The sequence below is a fragment of the Poecilia reticulata genome, linkage group LG23 (genome assembly GCF_000633615.1).
Source record: "Poecilia reticulata strain Guanapo linkage group LG23, Guppy_female_1.0+MT, whole genome shotgun sequence".
NCBI classification, from domain to species: Eukaryota; Metazoa; Chordata; class Actinopteri; order Cyprinodontiformes; family Poeciliidae; genus Poecilia; species Poecilia reticulata.
In genome coordinates, this window is record NC_024353.1 from 12,034,775 (window position 1) to 12,044,860 (window position 10,086).

At 37.4% G+C, this 10,086-nt stretch overlaps 1 protein-coding gene across 6 annotated transcripts in view; it reads right to left on the bottom strand.

Annotated features, from left to right (window-relative positions):
- Positions 1 to 10,086, bottom strand: part of LOC103459423 (secretory phospholipase A2 receptor-like) — a 247,926-nt gene that overhangs the window by 80,041 nt on the left and 157,799 nt on the right. For all 6 annotated transcript variants that reach the window (XR_532739.2, XR_001776216.1, XM_017302837.1 and 3 more), the window contains exon 4: positions 8,636 to 8,718. The gene's annotated coding sequence lies outside the window, so the exon portion shown is untranslated. The remainder of the gene's footprint in view (positions 1 to 8,635; positions 8,719 to 10,086) is intronic.

The following is a 10,086-nucleotide window of genomic DNA, read 5'->3' on the forward strand; positions in this document are numbered from 1 at the left end:
TTGATTTTTATTGATGCTCTAATTCAGCGGTGTTAAAACTTTTCACTACCAACGTGATTTAAGGCCACAAAATGTATATATATATATATATATATTAATAAACAGAATGTAGACATGCAGAACAGATTTCCAGCTCTGTAATATTTCTGAACCTTTGCCATCACGTTGTGTACACAAATATACCAAGTTAGATTAAAACAAAGAAAAACCGTGCAGCGATACAGTCTTCCCTTATAAGTTGCTCTTTTGTCTTATAGTCTCACAAGGTACTGATAAGCTTAAACTTGCATAATATTTTTTTTTCTCTGTCAACTTTGAGGTCAAGTGCATGATAATGATATTCTAATGAAGTGCTTAGATTCAACTAGTTTGGCTCCATGCTTAAAAGCACTCGACCGATCCATTTTAATTAGCTGCTCTGTGTGAACACAAGAATCTTCACTCTTAAAAACCAAAACAGAAGTGCATTTTTTTGACCTCTGTGTTCCTCAACAATCTTCACTCTGTTGAGGAAAAGGTAGCAGTAACTAATGAGCTGTAAAATTACATTTTACTTTAATTTTAGAGTATTGTTTACTGTAAGTATTTTTTTTTTTTTTTTTTACTGTTGTGTCCTCTACAATTTTTGGTATCTGTAATAAAGACATGTAATGGTCTGAGATGAAATTTATTTCAGTAGCATAATTTTGCACTAAGAATTTTAGAAAAATATAATCTTTTCTTTGACCAAATTTTTGGGCTACTGCAATAAATGTAGTTTTTAGTGACAAATTCATCAATTTGAATAGTAATTCCATTCTGCAATATTAATTTGATAGAATTCAGTGCTACATATTAACTTTCTTTTCCTTTTGCTCCTTTTCCTCCTTTTCAAGAAAACTCATTTTATATTTTTATTTTATTACTATACAAATAAGCTAAGGTATCCAATAGAAAAAAAACCCTGCTTTGGATGGACTGATAAATCTTACTTTCGCCTAAAGTACGATTTACAATTGTACAACACCACTACAATTTAACACTATGTATAATTTTAAATTAATATTGTCGAAAATGATAAATGATAATGTCACAGTGTATGATCAAGTAAGATGGGATAGATCTTATTTAAATTTTTTGTATGCAATATTCGGCGAATTAATGACTTTATAAAGCCATTTCTTTTTTCCGATATTCCTTGCTATTTTTGGCAGGCTCCATCCTCCATATAAAGCCGAACAGCTGAAAATAATGTAAATAAGATGTACCTGCTATTTTTGGCAGGCTCCATCCTCTGTATAAAGCCGAACAGCTGAAGATAATATGAAAACAATGTATTTTATGGCTTTGGCAGTAACAGCCACATAGGAAAATGCAAATACTTTGCATTGTTAACTGAACTATAATGAGTTCACATAGCTTAAGTTCTGCTTAAAATATTTAAATAAAGAATATTGGATTATGACTGACTTGAAATGAGAGGCAACTGTATTAAGAAATAAATTCCAGTCAATGTGGGAGAATTTTCAATGAGGTTGTTTAAAGATAATTGCAAATTCGCTGGACCTTCACATTTAATTTGTACATATTTCTTTTTCCTTTTTTTTGTTTTTTTTTTCAGTTTACACCATCTCGTTTGAACCCACTTCTACGCTAGATCCCTTGGCCATATTGCAAAACTGTTCTATTAAATCATTTTCATAATTTATTCTGTGTCATTCTTTCATTACACACAGACGCACGAACGTTATGGCATAATTCATCATGAGAATTACTCCATAACCGAAGCTCTCTGGTGTCATTTTGCTGCAACAATGGGTATTCAACTAACCGATTAAAAGGTTTAATATCTTATCAGGCGGCAGCATATTAATACAACAAAGGCGTTTTTGACTGCATACACATGTATGTGCTTTTGTCCGGCTGCGCCCTTCGATGTGTGGTGTGTTTTGTGTGCAGATTACAGTTGGCAGGTGCACAAAATGAAGTCTGTTATGATGCTTTTGGCACCACTTGGCCTCGTGAAACAATGGTCAGCAGAGCTCCCAGACACTGCTGCCAAACCATTTATGTTAATTAAATAGTATGTGTCCGTTACCTTGTTAATTTTTTTTATCGGCTTCTGTCATTTCCCATAATTTTTCATACCGCCCTCAAATCCATCATGCTTCTCACATTCTTTGGATTGAGCATGCTGGTGGGAAAGCTTGTTTGCTTTGGAAAAGCTAATTATACTGGCTTACGGGACAGTAGAGGGAAAGCCTGGCAGGCAAAAATTATCTGGGTAACTTTGCTGACTGCCTCAGTTGTTGACTGCAAGCCTGACCGACCACCAAATGACAAGAAGATTTGCAGCCAAATGATTGGTTTGCTTTGCAATGCAGGAGGGTGATTAGAAAATTGCCTTTATTACAGGCTAGGTAGCTCATCATCTAGTTAAGTCTGTATACTTGTCTGTTGAAATGGATGTTTTGCATGGTTATATTTTATGCTATGTTTGCCACCTATATACCTTGCAATTAGTCATATCCAGACCGGCAGCTCACAGGGAATGTCGTGAACCATAAATTAATTTATGTAGCCAGACAAAATGCTAGAGAGATAGAGCCGCAAGATGCAACAGAAGCAGACGTACGCAGCCTACCGCATCCTATAGTTATCATCAACATGGCAAAGAGAAAGAGGGTCCGGGATTAATCCTCTTTAATTGCTTCTTAACACAATTAGTGAATCATCCAATCACATCTCTGGCCATCTAGAAGTGGTGAAAACAATATGCTTCAAGCAAGAATCAGGAGACGGAAGAGTGTGATGGAATTTCTGCACATTCTGAAAAAGTGTGGAGTTTAAATTTTGTACATTTTTTCCCTGTAAAGATACTGTACAAAGCAAGAAAATAAGATCAAGATTTGTATTGGCAGACTTTACTGCTTTTGGTATTTTTTAGGATTCCTCCTTTTGTTGAGTCCCGTCTTTCTCTACTTTGTCTTTCATTCTTTCCTTGTGTCCTTCCCCTAATTCCAGAGACCACATGAGAACTGCAGCTCACCATGTTTACCCCCTCTGCAACCATAACTCCATTGTAACCCAACAGCTTCCACTGTCATTTGATTTTAATCTAAAGAGAGCAGCTTTGGCTTTTGTAGGAACTGTAGATTCCCTTCATTAAGGTACAGTTGACAACTCTGCTGCTGCAACTCGGTGATGCCATCATGTCAACAAGGACCAAAGATGCTAAATGTTTAATATCTTGCCGAGTCGATGGCATTAAGAATTAAGGCTGTTCCTGATCTGAAACTGGGTGTTAGTAGGGTGTGCTTAATAAAATGCCTGATAAATGTGTATGGAAAAGCTCTCAACAGGATTTGATGTTTAACAAAATACGTTTAATTTCTGCATGTTTGGACCCGAGTGGAAACCACTAAAATACAGCAACATGCAGCAAGTTAACAACATGCATATACACAGCTGAAAAACAATTCTGATTTTGCTTTTCACACATAAATGTTTCAGTTGGCAGCCACAGATCCTATAAAACATTTACAGTGAGTCTCTAATTGCTATGGAGGAATTTTCGACGACTCTTCCTGAGAGAAAGTTTTGGTTATGGACAGTGGTGGGAAGTAACGAAGTACAAATACTTCGTTACTGTACTTAAGTACAGTTTTCGTGTATCTGTACTTTACTTAAGTAGATTTAATAATGGGTACTTTCTACTTTTACTCCACTACATTTTACAGTAAGTATCTGTACTTTCTACTTCACTACATTTCTACAAAACTGTCGCGTTACTCGTTACATCCAAGTSGCGTTGCGCTTTTTGTCCTTTAAAATGTGAAGTTCAGGAACTTATGGTTGCGCCGTAAAATCCATTCAATAACGTCACTTACATGTCTATTGTCACACATCGCCTCCACCTTTACTCGCACGCGGAGCTCCAGACATGCGCAGTGGTTTYCTCTGAGCGGGAGGAGATGTCTATCTAATCGTCAGTAATATAATAGCGCTGCATAAATTGATATGGCGACACGTAAAATCAGCAGCGCTTCGCTTTCACAGACGGTGGGGACTTTGTCCAACTTTTAGCGTCACTTCGAAGCTTAAAGAAAGGTAAGCTCTGTGGATGTGATGCTAGCAAAGCTAGCTGTACAGAGACAAATGTTGCATCTGCGATGAAAAAAAGTCACTCATGCGCTGAATTATTGTGTGCAGGTGTTGACTGAGGTGTCGCATTTATGGCACAACGCTGTGACCAAAGTCTGCATTGATATGACATTCAGGAACAATCCGATTCTTCTGGACGGATCTTTACTGATTAAATTTATTTCAGCTCCAAGTATTTAATATCTAGGTGTTTATGGGAATGTGGGTCTTTAAGATCAATTTGAGAAGCAATTTTGATAGGTAAAACTTCATTTTTTTGTGTCACGTAGCGCGGGTTGCTGATCTTGACTTAGGGTCTTGGGTAGGTGGTCTTGACTACAACTCTGCTACGTGGCTCCTTGGTTGCATGTCCTCCCCCACCTTTCTGTTGGATTTCTTTAAAAATAAATGCCACTAGTGGCAAAAAAGTGAAGTTCATGCTATGTTAGGACAGGAGACAAGATGTTTCCWTCCCTGAAATTATGATGCATAGAATCACATRTCTAAGTCTAAACTATGTTACAGAGTAAACATAATAAAAACATGCTTTATCTGTGGCATTGTTCATTAAAAAGCCACATTTCTAATGTATTAAAATTAAATATGATCGGTTCACTTAATGATATTGTATTAGGGATTAGGTAATGCATTCAGCAAGTACTTTTACTTTTATTACTTAAGTATTTTTAAAAGCCAGTACTTTTTTACTTTTACTTAAGTACGAATGTTAATGTGGTAGTTTTACTTTTACTTGAGTACATTTTTGTCTGTGTATTTGTACTTTTACTTAAGTACATTTTTTGAGTACTTTCTCCACCACTGGTTATGGACGGTTTCTGACAGTGAATAGTATGGGTATTGTCCTCCCAGATCATCTCTGTCGCAGTCAAGTTGGCCACATTTTTTAAAGCTGTTTAGAGGTGGACTTGCAACAAAATGACACAGCTCTGCTATAACTCTGCTACATATAACTTAAAACACTCTTGACAGAAAAACAAGGAAAAATGAGATGGTCTAATAATGTATGTGTCCACACACCATGCTTGTGTGTGGGCGCATTAGCGGATTTACCCCAAAGGTTGACAGTTTTCAGTGAAAAGAGCCAAGCTCAGCTATCTGACGAGCCTGACAGTTGCAATTCCAAGAAATGCATCACTACTCTGTCAACCAAGTTAGTCAGGAAAAACTGAAAAGGATTAGTTTAATTTAATTCCCAGGAAAAATAGGGCAGCTCCCTTCCTCCGATGTGGAAAGGTAAGGAACAGAAAGGTCAGCGTTGAAGCAGAGGAAAACGCAAAATGGATGAAAGAGTGCAGTGAAACGGACATTTCTCTCCTTTTGTATTTCTTCTTTTTTGTGCTATTTGGCAAATTTGCTTCAGATTAAACATCCTTTCATATCCTACAAAAAAATACCCTAAGTAATGGCAAGATGCAATTTCCAAATGACTTATTTATTTAAGGGGAAAACAACTCAAATGAAACTGCCTCTGTGCGAAAATATAATTGCACTCTTTGTTAAACAGACAATTAACTGTGATTGTCCACATTTTTAATTCAGTTTCACCATCACAATTCCAGAGCTAATTGCTGCCAGACCCGCCGAATCAAAAAATCATTTAAACGGGATCTGTCTGATGTGAATTAATAATAGGAACACATTATGACCTGATCAATTAAAATGAAACTGGAAGAATAAAATGAGAGGTTTTTGAAACCATCAGCTGAAAAAGAGCTACAAAGACATTTTCTAAGCTTTGCGAGTCGTTATTCACAAGTGGAGAAAACGTGGAGCATTGGGAAACCTTCCCACCTGACCAGGCAGTCAAAAAAACACCACGGCGAAATCTAAAGCACTCGCCTCAGATGAGTTGTCTCAAAGGTTTCCATTACATCTGATGAGAAACCAACTGTGTTTGGGGAAAAAGGACATCATGCCAAAGTCGAACAAACCGTAGCGATGGTAGCTTAATGATCTAGAGCTGCTTCGGGATATAGACAATTTTTCATAATTTATTAAAACCATGAATTCTGCCCTCTGGCAGAAAATCCTGAAAGAGCTTCTAGGTCGTGCAGCTGAAAAATATTCCAAGACACAAAAGCACGTCCACCGCTAAATGGATCAACAAAAGAAAAAATATTTTGGAGCGGCCAAAAGTCTGGACATGAATCAAATTGAGAAGCTACAGCTTGACCTTCAACAGGCTGCCCGTGCATGGAAATCGATACATTTTGCAAACGAGAGTCTGTTAAATTTCTCAGTGATTTGAAAAACTCACAGCCAGTTATTATTAATGCCAACGGCAGTTTTCGGAGGCAACCTACAGGCAGCTGTTAGGTTTTATGGCTTTTTGTTCTATTTACTTTCTTACTTTTAATTGAATTCATTTGAAAAAATCCCATTTTATTAACTCAACTTTCTCTGATACTAAAATGTATTTTCGTGTTCTGAAATATTTAAGTTCAACAAAGTGGCAAAACTAGAAGAACAAAAATTTTTTTTTATAGCACTTTTTTTTTTTTTAAAGTTCAGCAATTACCACTAAAATCGACATGAACTAAAATATACAATAGTTAAAGGCAAAATGGTAGAGAAAATAATGATTTGAGGTTGTGATTTTAATAAGTTTGGCACATCTGCCTGTAGCTGCGACAGCTTGGTGATGAACTACAACGCTGCATCTAGCTGTCGTCAGGAAACCTGGCTTATAATGCCGTAATGAGAAGAGTATTTTCAGTGATAACTCTTTGCTCTACTCAGTTGGGATTTGTCCGTATTGATATTTTCCTTTGGGAAATAACAGGCAGAAACAAAAAGAAATAATTTGAAAATAAAATTAATAAAAGGAAGGGATAAGAAAGGATTGACCAATGGAATAAAGTGAAAGAAAACCAATATGTGTGTGGAAAACGAAGGACACAGGCAAAGGTTGATCAGGCGAGAGAAAGAGCAGGTGGAAAGGAAGCATCTGACTGCAGGAAAGGAAAACTATTTTCAGGAAGGTAGATTGATTTTTTTATAAGTTGGGAAATACATGTCAATATAGTCATCTGTATATCCTGAGGCAATGTTACAGAGGGCAAACAGTGGCGTTTATAGTTTTTAGTAAAAAAAACTTAATCTCACTTCTTTACTGAGGTTTCTACAACATGGTTTCCTCACATTTGTCCAGGGGTTTAATGTTTTAAGGGCACTGATGGGAAATGTTATTTTGCACTTAAAGTGACTCTGCATTCCAGAGGAATCTTTTATTCATCTATCTAAACCACAACCATCTTTATATTCTACCATATCTGAGGAAGATGGGCAAATGATTTGTCACATAAGTCACATTTTGACTCCTTGTTCTTGAATAGTTTTCTACAGAACCAATCCCTGTTTTTTTCCCTGTGTGTTTACATATCAAGATGTGAAAAGCCAGACAATTTACACAAATTATGTTCTCCGCTAATTAGCTATTGTTCCTGCAGGAGTGCTCTTATGTTGTAGGGACACAACCGCGACATCGGACCAAAGCAATCAGACCATAGAAGCGGTAATCTCAGATTGTTTGTGCATCAGTGGCTTAAAACCCATAAACTTCCACTCCAAACTATGAGGGAATGCATACTGTAGGTAGACATGGATTTTAAATTAACCGGCCCAATACAAACTCACAGCAGTACATGGGAGGGAAAAAGGGAAACAAAAGCTCTGACGATGATTACAATCAGCTCTATAAAGACAATTTCTGGGTTTCACGGTTGTTATGCTCTGAAATAAAATTCAATTTAACAGCAGAATCCAAAAAGTTTTTATCACATCAGCGCATGAGCGGCATCTCATAAGAACAGAAACATTGCAAATTGTGTGCTCCACTTAAGCATGAAGGATCAACAAATCTTGTAGTTTTGATTGCTTTAATCAGTCTCAGAAGATAAACATCACAAAATATTTTAACTTTGCTTGGTAAAATGTCTTAAAGAAAACTTTGATAGGAGTTATTCTCTCCATCCCCAAAGTGGAATTCATTTTATTAACTAAGGATGTTGGATTATATCAGAGTATTTCAAGGCAAACCCAGTAAAACACTTATCAGCAAATCACTGACCATCACCAGCCTCAGAGGCCAAAAATGCAGAAAATCACTGAAATTCTAGGACAGATTATTAATCTGTGAATTCTCACCAAAAGCATTTGATACATAAGCAACAGAGCAACGTATTACAATTATATACTGCATGTGCACTTCCCTTTTTCATGCATCTCCGCTATCGCAACAAATTAGAAACTGCCAATACTATCAACTTTGTTTTTTTTTTCTACCTTCTTGATTTGATTTTCTTACAGAAAATGTTATTCTTAAAAAAAAAAAAAAATACATCCATAACTCCTGAAAGAATCTTGCAGCTGAAACTCACCTTAAGAGTTTGGGTGACATTAACTAGTCTCAGAGGTCTAATAGCCATCACACACAGACCTATTCACAACAAATGTTGCTTCCCTTAAACCAGACTTATGAAAAGAGTCTTACCTGGACTGTTGCTCAGTGGTCCAGAGACCTCTTCTCAGGTGAAGTAAATTTAGCATGTTGTTTGAAGACCAAGGTCCGATAGTCTGGAAAAAGAGTGAAGAAGTCAAACAGACTGAATTTAGGCTTTTCATCTTCATTCTTCCTGTGATTCACACCACAAAAATAAAATGTACCTTTACAAACACTTTATTATGAAAGGAATAAATCCAAACATACATGGCACTGACTGAAAACGTGATTTGCACCGAAACCTAACAACTGGTTTCATCACCCTTAACAGGAACAACTACAATCAAACGTTTGCAGAGTGCAAGGTTTACTCCAAAGGCTTCATTTTGTTTTTCCTAAGCCATTCAGGGGAGGAGCTAGAGATGAGTCTTGGATTTTTTTTTGTGCTCCTGTAGAACCCATGTGCGCTTCTGTTTGAGGTCACGAACAGATGAACAAGCATTCTCCTTCAGGAGGTTCTGGTAGGCAGCGACACAGACCCAGACCTAGACCATCACACCACCACCACCACAAGAACCATTTGTGGACAACGCACCTCCACGTGATTCACTCGAGTTCATTCATTCCTGAATTTCCTTAGATCACAATATTTGAGGATTTGTGTTCTTCCACAGTCCTAGAGAAACTGCTTTCCAAAGATCAAGGACACATCAGTTCATTTAAGATGCAACAGGGAGAAAACACAAGCTGCAAAGCTGATTTTGAAGTAGAGAAATTGTCATCTGGGGGTGGGGGGATTCGGGATGATTGTAGCGAGTGCAAATATTTTTATCTGGGACACTGTACGGGTCAAGACACGGTGACCGGGTCAGATTGTAATGCTGTGGAAGAATGTTATCTCACAGTGCAGCTGACTATACTGTGAGACGACAGGAACGATAGCGAGGTCATTTAGCCGATACCATGTCTGGCTGTAGCATAAGCAGCTTATGCACACAAACTCACAGGGTATAATTCTCTGTGTATTATTCAGAACAGCGTCCGGACAATCTTAATCTATAACGCGCCAATAATTATCTAATTAGGGACAGGAAATGGGTCATGTCGTCATATTAATGATCCAGCTGTTGTGATCTTGTTGACAACGAGATAAAACAACCTTTGGCTGAATTGATTGCCTTTTCTCTGCTACGCTAAGCCCTCGTCTGACCGTTTTTGACCAAGTCGCCATTGTTTTAATAAACTACTTGCAGAGAATAATCAGCTTTCATCTTTCTTTCTTACATAAGTGTGCAACATTTTTAAAACTTAACAGTACCATTTAAAACCGCAACATTTTCACCTAAACGATTCAGTCAAAAAGCCTTGAATTTCTGAAAGATCCTAGATCAAAATCAGCCACACAAACTTGCACAGACACACACACGCGCACACCCGCACGCACACACACACACACACGCACGCACACACGCACACACACACACGCACACACCCACACACAC